General features: G+C 42.0%; 1 pseudogene; it reads right to left on the reverse strand.

Moving 5' to 3' along the window:
- Window positions 1-578: 578 nt before the first annotated feature.
- On the reverse strand, window positions 579-791 carry LOC117362059 (annotated as a pseudogene).
- Window positions 792-14331: the final 13540 nt, after the last annotated feature.

Here is a 14331-nt window from a genome sequence, read left to right on the forward strand (position 1 = left end):
CGTTCCTCGTACGGGAGATCCTTGAGTCCCGAGACTATCTGGGTGGCCATTCTCTGGACCGACTCCAGTCTCGGCACATCCTTATGCGGCAATTAAAGGTATGTTATTTATTTAGGGCTCCTTGTCCTAAACAGAACTGGAGGTTTTAAGCACGGGCTGGCGGGCTCCAACGTTCATAAAATTCCTATGAGCATCGGAGCACTTAACCTCGCTGGCCCAAGCTGAAACCCTCTAGTGCCATTTAGTAAAACTCAGCATTATTTATTTTGTGTCCCACTGCAGCGCCTGGTGATTCTGGGCAAGTCACTTAACCCTTCATTGCCCAGAGACACAAGGAGCTGCAGTGGGCTGAACAAAAAAAGTCCAACATACCTTTTCTTTTTTGAATTTCTGTACAGGTCCCTTTAATATTACAAAATACGAAAGAACAATCTACAATTTTATGTTTGTTTCAAAAACTGGAGACTGTGGAAATTACATGTTCAGCATGAGAGGCTCTGCTCATGGTTTGAGAGTTTCTAGATTTTCTGGAAGCAGTGGCCCATTTTTCGGATCACATTGGTAGCCAAACTCGACGTTCAAGAACCAAATAATACTACCATGCAAAACTTCATTAAAATATTCCACAGTGCAATGAAAATTCGAAAGTAGGAATTCCCTGATATTGTCACCTGTCGTTGGTTTTCGAGATTCGTCTACAAACCCCTGAGTGTCTTTCCTTTTTAGTTAAAATATAGGATTGCTCCTGCATTCGTGAGCAATGTCCCGAATAATAATATGTCTCCGATCATCTTCAGGCCACCTCACCAGGAACTTCGAGTAGCCTGCAGCTCAACAGCCAGGCTTCCGGCTCCTATCCCCGACCGACAACCCCAACATTAATCACAATTACCAATTTTAATCAAATTCAACCCTAAATAAATTAAAGAATTAAAAGTAATGAAAAGAGAAGTCAAACAAAATACAAATTGAAGAATCTAAAACAGTAAGAAGAATAGCTATAAGTAGCCTTAACGTTTTCACAGCTTACGTCAGCAATGAAGAACTCTTTATTTATATGCCACTTATAGCCTAAGGGCTCCTTTGATCAAGGCATGCTACGGGGGTTAGCGCATCGGACATTTCATCACGTGCTAACCCCCGCGGCAGCCTAAAATCCTAACGCCTCATCAATGGAGGCGTTAGGTACAGGGGTGGCAGGCGGTTTAACGCGCGGTATTCCGCATGTTAAACCGCGCCTTTATAAAAGGACCCCTAAGTGGTTTACATTCAGGTACTCAAGCAGTTTTACCTATCTGTCCTGTGGGCTCACACTCTCTAATGTACCTGGGCCAATGGGGAGATTAAGTGGCTTGTCCAGGGTGACAAGGAGCAGCATGGGATTTGAACCTACAACCTCAGGGTGCTGAGGCTGTAGCGCTAACCAATGTGTCAATAATAATAAAAAAAAAAGTTCTGCATTCATTCTGGAGAAATTACCTGCAAATATTTGGAGCATAATGCACTCAGAGAGATTTGGGGAAATAATCTCTCTTGCTAAATCTCTGATACTTCTTTGGAGTACTCTGTACAACCCTGGAGACCATACATTCATGAAGTGGTAAATCAGATGGAATTGATTCAGAAGGCAGCCACTGAAATAGTCAACCATCTTTCAAGATCTAAACATGTATACTCTGGAGGAAATGAGGGGAATGTGAGATGATCTGTAACTACCTCCAAGGAATACTTGCATGGGAAAGAAACATTTTTTTCATTGGATAGGAAGCAAGTCACAAAATGAAAGTGAAAGGGCCAAAGACTGCAGAGAAATCAAATGACATTTCTTCACTGAAAGGGAGATGGGGGCATGTAAATGTCTTCTAGAAGAAGTGGTGAAGACCGATGCAGTAGCAGAATTCAAGAAAACATGGGATAAGCCCAAAGAATCCAAGGAAGAGAAAAGGGTTGTAAAGCTGAGCAAAAGATGTGGAAGGGCGGACTGAATGATCTACAGGGGTAGGGAACTCCGGTCCTCGAGAGCCATATTCCAGTCAGGTTTTCAGGATTTCCCCAATGAAAATGCATGAGATCTATTGGCATGCATTGCTTTCAATGCATATTCATTGGGGAAATCCTGAAAACCTGACTGGAATACGGCTCTCGAGGACCGGAGTTCCCTACCCCTGAGCTACAGTATGTCCTCCGAAGGCCTAATTCTATATATAATGGAAAAAAAAAATGGTGCTGATCATAATGGCACTTAATGTGATACGTCCGGGGAAACCCAGACATGTCCTCTTTGTAGAGAGAAAGAAAGGATTTAGGGACAGGCTATAAGGCCCTGGTTCTATAAACGGCATCTAAATCGTAGACACCATTCAGTGCAGTTGTCAATCATTGGCTAGGCGCCGTTAACAGAATCGCGCTGAGTGATGCCTAAGCATTCTTAGGTATCAGTAGGTGTTAAAACCTTAGGTGCACTGCCATTTAGGCCTAAATGAGTGCCCCTAAGCAGTGGCGTAACAAGGGTGGGAAGCGCCTGGGGCTTTGGCGTCTCCCCGCCGCATATGCGCTCCCCTTCTTTTCCCTTCCCCCGTACCTGTTTAGCTCCCCGGTGCGAGCAGCATCTGTAACTTGCTGCCCGTGCCAGCGTCAGCTTTCCCTCTGATGTCACTTCCTAGTCACGGGACCCAGAAGTAACATCGGAGGGGAGCGCTGAGGCCGGCGTGAGCAGCAGGTTGGAGCTGCTGCTTGCGCCGACGAAGAGCTAGAGGTACGGTGGTGGGGAATTGAAGGGGCTTGCGCATTGGGGAAAGAATGGGAAGGAGCCTGGGGGGGGAAACGATGGAAAGGAGAGATGCTGGCACTCCTACCAAGATGGCCCCTGGCCCCTTCCACCCCCCTTTACTATGTCACTGCTAAGGTAGGGGCCCACTGACTTCAGTGAAACCCATTGGCCTAAGTGAAACCATCCCTAAAATCTACCCAGAATCCACCCCTAACTACACCTGATTGCTATTGAGCACCTTGGTGTAGATGCCTTCTGAGTTAGGGGCCTATCTGTTAATTCATCTTTTTGTAATTGGTTTTTAATGGCACTTTTGTTTATAGAATCTAGGCCTAAATGTGTTACGTGCTTCAAGCATCAGTTTGAGTTGCAGCATTGATGTTAGTGAATAGCACAAAAATAAAAGTTGTAGAAACAGCCGGAATCCAAAATAACATGTAACGATTGCAAATGAGGATCGTCTTTGTTGTTCCACTGGCAAGAAGAGAAAAACTATGGGCTCCTTTTACTAAGGTGCGCTCGCGTTTTTAGCGCACGCAGGATATGACCGCACACAACACCGTGCGCTACGTGGCTAGAACTAACACGCTATTCCGCGCGTTAATGCCCTAACGCAGCTTAGTAAAAGGAGCCCTAAATGCATTGGAAAAAAGATGTCAAGCTGGCTAAAGGGAGTGAGACATCTGAAAGTATTGTACTAGAGAGAAAAGAGAGGCAGCCCTCTGGAAAGTGAATAAAGCATTAGAAGGCAATCTGCTGGAAAGAAAAGTAGAACTGGAACACAATCAAAAGAGCCGATTGTAGAAGTCGCTCCTTCAACTAGCCAGGATCAAACAGCAAAGAGGAGGAATTTCAATGAAGACCGGAGCGTGCAATTTAGGGCTTAAATTTGATCCGAGGAAAGTTACAGCTAGTTGTGAGGCTTCTTTCTTTTCCTAGCATGACAGATCATAATTATAAGATAGTAAAAGTCTTTGCAAGCCCTGACTGGAGACATATGAAAAACGTGAGAAATCAATCCAGCATAAGGCCATTGATTTCTAAGAAGGCACTATTGGCTCCAGAAGTTACACTTCTGGCTGGATGCATGAAAAAATGAATCAAAAACTGTTTGATCAGATAAAGATACTTCTTAATGTTAGTTATAAAATAGTAGAAAAAAAAGAAACAGCCCTATTTGCCCTTGAAAAGTTGTTGAACCTGACTAGTAAATTAAAGGCTGAGCTAAGAGATATATATAAATATGATAAAACAGTGTTCTTCAATCACCGGTCCACCGTGCAATCAATGCGGCATCTTCTGTCCGGCTCCCTGAGTGCTGCAATGCACAAAGCCGTGGGAAAAGGCTCCTATGCGCATCCTGCGTCTGAACTGGAAGCCTTCTCTCTGAGGTTGTAACGTCAGAGGGAAGACTTCCAGATGAGGCGCGGGACGCTGCCCACAGCTTTGTGCAATGCAGCACTCAGGGAGCCGGCCTGAAGACGCCGCGTTGATCGCACCGTGGACCAGCCCGAAGATAACACCAGGGGGCAGGCCAGAAGGCAAGGCACAGCATGGATGTAGAGAGACAACAGCGGTAGGGGGAATGCTTTTATTTTTTTATTTAGTGATTGATTTGTCTGTTCAGGAAGAAATGCATTTGTTTCTTTTCCTCTGGGGTTGTACTGCTTGCAGAGTCTTGCATCTTAGGGCTCCTTTTACTAAGCTGCGATAGTGGTTTTAGCGCATGCTTAGCGCACGCAGAATTGCCACGCACGCTAGACACTAATGCCAGCATTGAGCTGGCGTTAGTTCTAGCCACGTAGCATGGGTTTAGCGTGCGCTAAAATTCTGCGTGTGCTAAAAACGCTATCGCAGCTTAGTTAAAGCAGGCCTTGGGATTTGTTTGTAAATATTAGTATTTTTAGTTTTCGGTCCTGCATTTGCATGGGGTTATCTGTTTTCTAGTAGGAATGAATGTTGAAAAGCATACAGTGTGGTTTGTGTAGTTTAACCATTATGTGTTGTTAATACGATTATATTGTGTGTATATATGAAAAATGAATGGAAAAAATGGTGTTACAATTAGTTCTATTATGGGGGCGGGGACTTGGGCAGAGATTGGGTGGAGATGGGCACGACTTAGCCCAGTGTTCTTCAACTGCTGGTCCGCGGACCGGTGCCAGTCCACAAAATAACTATTTTATTTCCGCCGGTCCATAGGTGTCAAAAGGTTGAAGAACACTGTGATAAAACTTGCCAGGAATTTGTTCCACACATTGAAAAGTCATAATAAAAGAACTGATTTGCGAGCTATAGGACTCAGAAGAGGCGAGTTTGATGTTAGATGGTTCTAGTGACAAAGCAAGTGTTGAAGGATTGATTTTATATGTAAGGTACATAAAGAACAATGGAGTGAGGGAAATACTGCTGTCAGTCATACCTCTTGACAATGCAACTGCAGCTGGATATTTGGAAACCACTCAGCAAGAACTAAATAAACATGAGCTCTTGGACTAGCTATCTGTCAGTCAAATGGCTGGCATTCGCGGGACGGGAGCAGAAAGGCTCTCATTCTATATTGGAGGAACTGAAATTTTGTAATTGGCTCAGTAGGCGTGATCATTGAAAACGCCATTAAAAGCCAATTCAAAAATTGTTAATTTAAGTTCCGTGTGGAAATCTGCATGACGCCTATCGGTGCCGACAGGAAAAGTAGGCATAGTTAGAGGCGGAGTATGGCATGGAAAGTGTTAGGTGCTGGTATTTTAGGCCATGAAAACCCTAGGTTTAATATATACCAGTACCTAAGAGGTCCTTTTATTAAGGTGCTCTAACTGATTTAGCGTGCGCTAAATTCTAAGGCGCCCATGGAATATAATATATTAGCGCGCCTTAATAAAAGGACCCTTAAATTACAGATGCCTACCGACTTAGACGTCATTTATGGAATCAGGCCCAAAATGGATTAATACCAAAAGTTCAGTAGAACCTGAACCTTGTGGTTAGTGTATGTGAACAGTAAAAAATGCTAAATATATTGCCGATCATGACTCAGTTTTGAAGAAGCTGTACAAATTCTATCGGTATTCTCAAAAGAGAATGTGATAGGTAAAGAAAGTGGCAGAAAGTCAGGAAAGTAAAATACACAAGTTTTAAGTTTATTTAAAATTGTTATCTCGCTCATCAAACTTCTAAGCGGCGTACAAAGGTAAAATGAATAAAATATGGGTAAGAATAACATCAATCATACAACAAACTACACTTCTCCCTCCATATCCATGGGGGTTAGGGGCACAGCCAGCCTGCGAATATTAAAAAAACGCAAATATTATTCGGGCCAGTTCTGCCCCTAACCCCCGCTTCCCCCCAGCTATTTTAAGCCCTGTAAGCCTCCCCTTAAACCTTACATGGTGGTCTAGTGGGTTTTTGGGGCAAGAGTGATCTTCCCACGCTCCTGCCCCGTGCAGATCACTCTTAGGAAATGGCTGTTTCTCGAGACATTTCCTGTGAATGATCTGCATGGGGCAGGAGCATGGGAAGATTGCTCCTGCCCCAAAAACCCGCTAGACCACCAGGTAAGGCTTAAGGGGGGGCTTACAGGGCTTAAAATAAAATGAAAATGTTTTTTTGGTTTAAAAATCATGAATAACCGAATCCTCAGATACTGAAACCGCGGATTCAGAGGGGGAAGTGATAATCTCTTCTGAAGGAGTTCAAATGCTTGTCAATTATGAATACAAAGTGGAGAAAAACACCTCAGCGCACAAAGTGCAATGTTCAGTTCAAGCTCAAGCCTGAAGTAGTCAAACAAGCACACCTTAATCATAGGCCCAAAAACTCCACTCTTTAAGCTTCAGTATCAAAAGACAGTCATTTGAACCCTACTTCAGGAAATTTGGTCAAAAAAAAGAAGAAAAATGTTTACTATTGTGAATGTTTTTATTGTTAACTTCTAAGTTATAGGCGGTCAATAAAGTTTAGAACAACAAGAAAGTTGACCCTGATCCCTCCACAAAAAGAACATGACCAAATACAAAGGGCTCCTTTTACGAAGGTATGCTAGAGTCTTAACGCGTGGAATAGCGCGCGCTAAATTGCCACGCATGCTAGCCGCTATCGCCTCCTTTTGAGCAGGCGGTAGATTTCCGGCTAGCGCGCGCTAATCTGGTGCGTGCGCTAAAACCACTAGCGCACGTTCGTAAAAGGAGCCCAAAGGAATTGTGGAGAGTTGATGTCTAAAATGGAGGCTTTATTAAAATAAATAGATAATCCACATAAAATGTTTAGGGCCTGAATATGTGGGTCCACATGTTCTCAGAGGTTCAGGCCCTAGACATTTTTATGAGGATTATCTACTTGTTTTAATAAAGCCTTCATCTTGGACATCAACTCTCCTCAATTCCGTTGTTTTTTGGTTTAGAAATTTTAGAAATAAAAATAGAAAAACTCTCAACTGAATTCGTGTGGCAAGTAATCATTCAAAAGGCGCTTATTGTAGCAAAATTGTCAAATAACTGAAGGACCAAGCACACTTGGCAAAAGATGGTAATCACAACTTCAGTTATTGACACCCTTCAGTTATTTGTTTTAATAAAACCTCCATTTTAGACATCAACTCTCCACAATTCCTTTGTTTCTTGGTCATGTTCCTTTTGTGGAGGGATCAGAGTCAACTTTCTTGTTGTTCTAAACTTTATAGACTGCCTATAACTTAGTGGTTAACAATAAAAAAAACATTCACAATAGTTCACGACAACAAAGTGAACATTTTTCTTCTTAGTTTTGACCAAATTTCCTGAAGTAGGGTTCAAATGACTGTCTTTTGATACTGAAACTTATAGAGTGGAGTTTTTGGGCCTACGATTAAGGTGTGCTTGTTTGACTACTTCAGGCTTGTGCTTGAACTGAACATTGCACTTTGTGCACTGAGGTGTTTTTCTCCACTTGGTATTCATAATTGACACGCATTTGAACCCCTTCAGAAGAGAGTATAGTTTGTTGTATAATTAATACATACATATCCCATTAACAGATGTACATTATCGAAAGGGGGCGTGGCCATGGGTGGGGCTTGAGCAGGTCTGGGGCATTCAGAAAATATGCATAGAGGAGATCTATACCCAATTTGCTCACTGGGATTCATATCAGGCTTCAGCTAGTGCAGTCCTCATACTCAAAGTTGAGTGGCAAATTTGTCACTCATTGCTAAAGAGTGCTTATCTTGAAACCCCTTTATAAAATAGCATTGAATACTGAATTTTATTGGCACCATTTATAAAATCTAGCCCTGACTGGGTCAGGAATGGAAACTCGATTAGTTTATGGACATGTTATATGCAGCAGCGGAAGGGATATGACAAAAATAATCACCATCCCCCCCCCTGCAACCTTCTTCAGCTCTGTTTCTCTGCAAGATGAAAAAGGAGACAGTATCTCTTCTTTCTGAAGGAGAGAGATAAACCTAGAGGTCAGCAACCCTCTGGCTCTGAAAAAAGCTATTCCTCCAGGAAAAAGGCTGTGTAATTTAAGAGTTTATGCAATCTGATTGATTCCTCACCTTCTCCCTGGCTGTTTCATCTGGTGTGTGACAGTTGTATGCAGTCTGGAGAGAGGGAGAGCGAGATAAGGCTATTGAAGAGGAAGGTGAGGTGGGGATTTTTACATGGCTCATACTAGTGATTCATTAAAGCAACGGAAGAAGGCAAAGGATTAAATATAAACATCTCCTGGCTCCCTGCGTTTTATCTTCCCTCACTGCATGCCTACAAGAGCATCATGGCGGATAATTTTATATCAGGAGTCTCATGACAAATATCCAAACATGCACCTATTTGATGCCTTTATAAAACTTACGCCCAGAGCAATCCCGAGTTGGAGACAAATGATCCGTGCACATTTATACCTGCTCCAAAGAAGGCGTACATATGAGAGCATGCACTACATGTAAGTGCTAGCACATTTTATTTATCTTAAAAAAAAACCCAACTCCAGCCCTGCAGTGCCCATACTACGCCTGAAGGAATGCATAGCTATGGAAATATAAGATGACTGAAGTTTTCTACTGTGAAATGTTTTATTATGAGAGTTTGGATATGTGACATCACAGAACATACATAGTAAATGACGACAGATAAAGACCTAAACAGTCCATCCAGTCTGCCCATTAGTTATACCCATTACAAATACATGATTAAGTTAACTTGTCTCATCTTTAATATTTCTGGGTCATAGACTTTAAAGTCCACCTGGTATTATCCTAGGTTCCAAATGCTGAAGTTGCCATCTAATCAAGCCTTTGTGACATCACTGCTGAGGTTGGCTCTTAGGCACTTAGGAATGAGGCAATATGACATCACAATCTCAGCTCTGGAATGTTGCTACTCTTTGGGTTTCTGCCAGGTAACATAGTAAAATACAGCAGAACAGTCCATCCAGTCTGCCTATTAATTATACCCATTACAAATACATGATTAAATTAACTTGTCTCTTCTTTGATATTTCTGGGTCATAGACTATAAAGTCCACCTGATATTGTCCTAGGTTCCAAATGCTGAAGCTGCCGTCCAAGCTCACTTCAGGCTATCCAACCCTCTTGTTTGCAGGATATCTACTATAAAGTCTGGCCAGTAACATCCTCATATTCCAAGTTAGTGGAGTTCCCATTGATGCCCTCCCCAGCCCATCCTATACCAAATCATCACATATGGGACACAGTACCACGTATGTCCAGTACCGGCCTTAGCTCTTTAATTTACATCCTTCGTTTTCCTCTCCCCCACTTCCCTCGGGAGGGCATTCAAGGCATCTACCACCCTCTCCATGAAAAAGAATATCCTAACATTGCTTCTGTGTCTTCCTCCCCGCAACCTCAAAATATGTCCTCTGGTTTTACCATTTTTTCTTCTCTGGAAAAGATTTGGTTCTATATTAATACCTTTCAAGTATTTAAATGTCTCTATCATATCTCCCCTGCCCCTCCTCTCCTCCAGAGTATACATATTTGGGTCATCCAGTTACTTCTCATACTTCTTTTGGTACAATCCTCCTACCATTTTCATCACCTTCCTCTGGACCGCTTCAAGTCTTTTTATATCCTTCACAAGATACCAGCAGGAGCTGCTGCTTTAAATATGGGTGTGATATGGCTGAGGATTTGCAGGATGTGATTTCTGAGCCATTGCAGCAGTTTCTCCCCTCCCCCCTCCCCGTTTGGGCAGTATTTGGATATACAGGTCCTTTGCTGCTGCTGCCGCTGTCCTCGACAAAGCAGTATGTGAATCAGGTCCACTGTCAAAACGGGCAATGGGTGGATTGCGGGTAGACTTCTTATGTTAAACTGAATATTTTCTATATTCGTTTTTGCTTTTTTAGGGGGCATTTTTTGGGGTTCTTGAGAACTTACCTATGGATCATATTGCACTTTTGGACGACGAGTTGTGCACAGACTTCCTAAGTGGAGTTTTTCGACCTATGATTGTAGCAGCTTCTTTACTGGCATTTATTGTCTTATGATATACAGTAAAAAGAGGCGCATGGTCTCAGAGTCATTTTCCTCCACTTTATTTGATGTGGTGCTATCTCTTGAGATGTCGCAGATGTTCCTGGACAATTCCCTCACTATGTATTATATTTTTTGGTTTTCCTTCTATTCAATATAGTGTTTTCTTTTTTATGACAGTCATATTTTGTCAGTAATTGTACGAGTATCTGTGATTTTATAAGAGCCATTTTCAGCTTGTAAAACCTAGTTTATCTGTGGAAACTGCTCTATAAAATGACCCCCTTTGAGTCCATCCTAGTCCCATCTCTGGCTAATTTCAAGTCCTCTCTGAAATCTCACCATTTTGAGTTTGCTTTTAACTCTTTAACCCTTGCTCTTCCTGATCACAGCCCTGTTGATCTTTCACTGTGTTTGCAATATCAGTTTCCTGAAGCCTTTTATCAGTCTTAGCTGGGTCTCGTGACTACATAGCAGTATCCACAGAGAAGGGTTATCTTTTGTATGGGTCTGTACAGTACTGTGTATGCCTATTAGTATCTCTGTAATTCTGGATGGTGTATTGGGTCAATTTGACAAATTGAACAGTAGCAAATCACTTGGACCGGATGGCATACATCCCAGAGTGCTGATAGCATTGAAAAATGAACTTGCGGAGCTATTGTTAGTAATTTGTAACTTTTCTTTAAAATCCAGCATAATACCGGAAGACTGAAAGATAGCCAATGTGATGCTGATTTTTTAAAAGGGTTCTAGAGGTGATCCAGGAAATTATAGACTGGTGAGTCTGATGTCAGTGCCAGGCAAAATGGTAGAGTCTATTATAAAGAACAAAATGATAGAACATATACTTAAGAATGAGAAAAAGCCAACATGTATTTAGTCAAGGGAAATCTTGCTTCACCAATGTACTGCATTTCTTTAACGGGGTGAATGAACATGTGGATAAAGGTGAACCGTTTGATACTGGGTAGTTGGATTTTCAAAAGGCATTTGACAAAGTACCTCATGAAAGACTTCTGAGGAAATTAGAAAGTCATGGGATAGGAGGTAATGTCCTAGTGTGGATTAAGAACTGGTTGAAAGACAGAAAACAGAGAGTAGATTTAAATGGTCAATATTCTCAAAGGAGAAGGGTAAATAGTGGGGTTCCACAGGGGTCTGTGCTGGGACCGCTGCATTTAAAAATATCTATCAATAATTTAGAGATGGGAATAAGTACTGAGATAATTAAATTTGCTGCTGACACAAAGTTGTTCAAGGTTGTTAAATTGCAAGAGGACCTTGGGAGACTGGGTTTCAAAATGGCAGATGATGTTTAATGTGAGCAAGTGCAAAGTGATGCACATGGGAAAGAGGAACCTGGACTATGGCTATATGATGCAGGCTTCCATGTTAGGTGTCACTGCTCAGGAAAAGGATTTAGGGGCTCCTTTTACTAAGGTGCGCTAGCGTTTTTAGTGCATGCACAAAATTACAACGCGCTAAACCGCGCGGTATGCTTCTAGAATAATGCCAGCTCAATGCTGGCGTTAAGGTCTAGCGCATGCGGCAATTTAGCATGCGCTATTCTGCGCATTAAGGCCCTAACGCACCTTAGTAAAAGGAGCCCTAGGTGTCATTGTTGAGGATACGTTGAAACCCTCAGCTCAATGTGCAGTGGTGGCTAAGAAAGCAAATAGAATGTTAAGAATTATCAGGAAAGGAATGGAAAACAAGGATGAAAATGTTTTAATGCCCTTGTATCGCTCTACGGTATGGCCACTCCTTGAACACTGTGTGCAATTCTGGTTGCCTTATTTCAAAAAAGATATAGTGGAATTAGAAAAGGTACAGAGAAGGGCAACAAAAATGATAAAAGGGATGGGCAACTTCCCTATGAGGAAAGGCTAAAGCGGTTAGGGCTCTTCAGCTTGGAGAAGAGATGGCTCATAGGTGATATGATAGAAGTCTATAAAATACTGAGTGGAGTAGAAAGGTTAGATATGAATCGCTTGTTTACTCTTTCCAAAAATACTAGGACTAGGGGCATGCGATGAAGCTACTAAGTAGTACATTTAAAACAAACCAGAGAAAATATTTCTTCACACAATGTGTAATTAAACTCAGGAATTAATTTCCTAGAGAATGTGGTGAAATCAGTTAGTTTAGCAGGGTTTAAAAAGGCTTGGATAATTTGTCTAAAAGAGAAGTCCATAGGCTATTATTGAGATGACTTGGGGAAATCATCTGCTTATTCCTAGGATAAGCAGCATAAAATCTGTTTTACTACTTGGGCTCTAGTTGGGTACTTGGGATCTGGGTTGGCCACTGTTGGAAACAGGATCTGATGGACTTTCGGTCTATCCCAGTCTGTCCCATTATGTTCTTATGACTTATTCTGCTATTTAATATAATTGATTTTAAGTCAGGGACTTACAGTATTTTTTTCAACCAAAAGATGTATAAAACAAAAATAAGAAAAGGGATTTAGCTCATACCTTTTTCAGTTGTATTGTAAGGAGAGTTCAGCTCCCCTCCCTCCCCAGGGCTAATAATCTTAGGGCCTCTTTTACAAGGCCTGGTAGCATTTCTCTCTTGGCAAATGCACCATAGCCCAAAGGAATTGAATGGGCTTTGGTGCATTGGCCACAGGAGAACCCTACCATGGCTTTGTTAAAGTGTCCTATCGCAGCTTAGTAAAAGGAGGTTGTTCACCCTCTCCAAAGTAGGGAGAACGAGAGGGCACTTTCTAAAGTTAAAAGGGGATAGATTCCGTACAAACGTAAGGAAGTTCTTCTTCACCTAGAGGGTGGTGAAGAACTGGAATGCACTTCCGGAGGCTGTTATAGGGGATTCAAGACAAAGTTAGACACGCGCCTGCTGAACCGGAACGTACGCAGGTAGGGCTGATCTCAGTTAGGGCACTAGACTTTGACCTAGGGGGCCGCCGTGGGAGCGGACTGCTGGGCACGATGGACCACTGGTCTGATCCAGCAGCAGCAGTTCTTATGTTCTTGGTTTCCATATAAACATACATAAAGAAAAAACGATAAACAAAGAACAATACAAATCATTCTTCAAAATAATATCAAAACATATAAAAATAGAACTTACAAATTCTTCATTAACGTATTTGATAAAATTTTACGAAAATACCCAGGCAACACTAGGAAAGGCAGATCAAAAGTATGCGTCTACAAACAGCTCCTCCATAACACATGATTTATAACTCAGATGTTAAAGACATTAGGGGCTTCCAGAAGCATCACAAACACCGAAAAGCTCAGTTCTGTTCCCATCTCTCATGTGTAGTTGTTGGCTGTCTATAGCCAAACCCTATATTATATATGCAATTTCAAAGAAAAATAAGATGAACCGGGAAATGCTTTTGCAGAAAAGGCTGTAATCTGGAGACAGGATGCTGGACTCCATGGTCTGACTCAATGGGACTTATCTTATGTTCTTAGGCTGTGGCATATTATTTTTTGAAGACATTACCTTTTTCTTTCTGTTGGAAGGGAAAGGCAGCAGCTGCCATGAACATCCACTTCACAGGGAGGAGGAAATGGACAGGCATGCTGAATATGCACTGCTTTCTATTTCAGTAGCAAGCGTGTGGGTTAATTACCCCCCACCCCAACAATAAAGCACTTAACTCAGTAGCAGCTGCCCTGTGTTATGCCAGTCATTGCTTGGTGTTCCAAACAGAGGGATAATACCAAGCAGGTCAAATCAACATTTTCCTGTAAAGAGTCTACTCCGATATAATTTCTACATTTTGAAATGAAGGAAGTACGGTACTTTTAAAACTAATAGGAGGAAATATTTTTTCAATTAGAGAATAGTTAAGCTCTGGAACGCATTGCCAGAGGTTGTGGTAAGAGCGGATAGCGTAGCTGGTTTTAAGAAAGGTTTGGACAATTTCCTGGAGGAAAAGTCCATAGTCCGTTGTTGAGAAAGACACAGGGGAAGCCTCTGCTTACCCTGGATCGGTAGCATGGAATGTTGCTACTCTTTGGGGTTCTAGAATCTTTTGTTACTCTTTGAGATTCTGGAATGTTGCTACTATTTGGGGTTCCGGAATCTTGCTATTCTTTGG

The sequence above is a fragment of the Geotrypetes seraphini genome, chromosome 6 (genome assembly GCF_902459505.1).
Source record: "Geotrypetes seraphini chromosome 6, aGeoSer1.1, whole genome shotgun sequence".
In the NCBI taxonomy this organism is placed as follows: domain Eukaryota; kingdom Metazoa; phylum Chordata; class Amphibia; order Gymnophiona; family Dermophiidae; genus Geotrypetes; species Geotrypetes seraphini.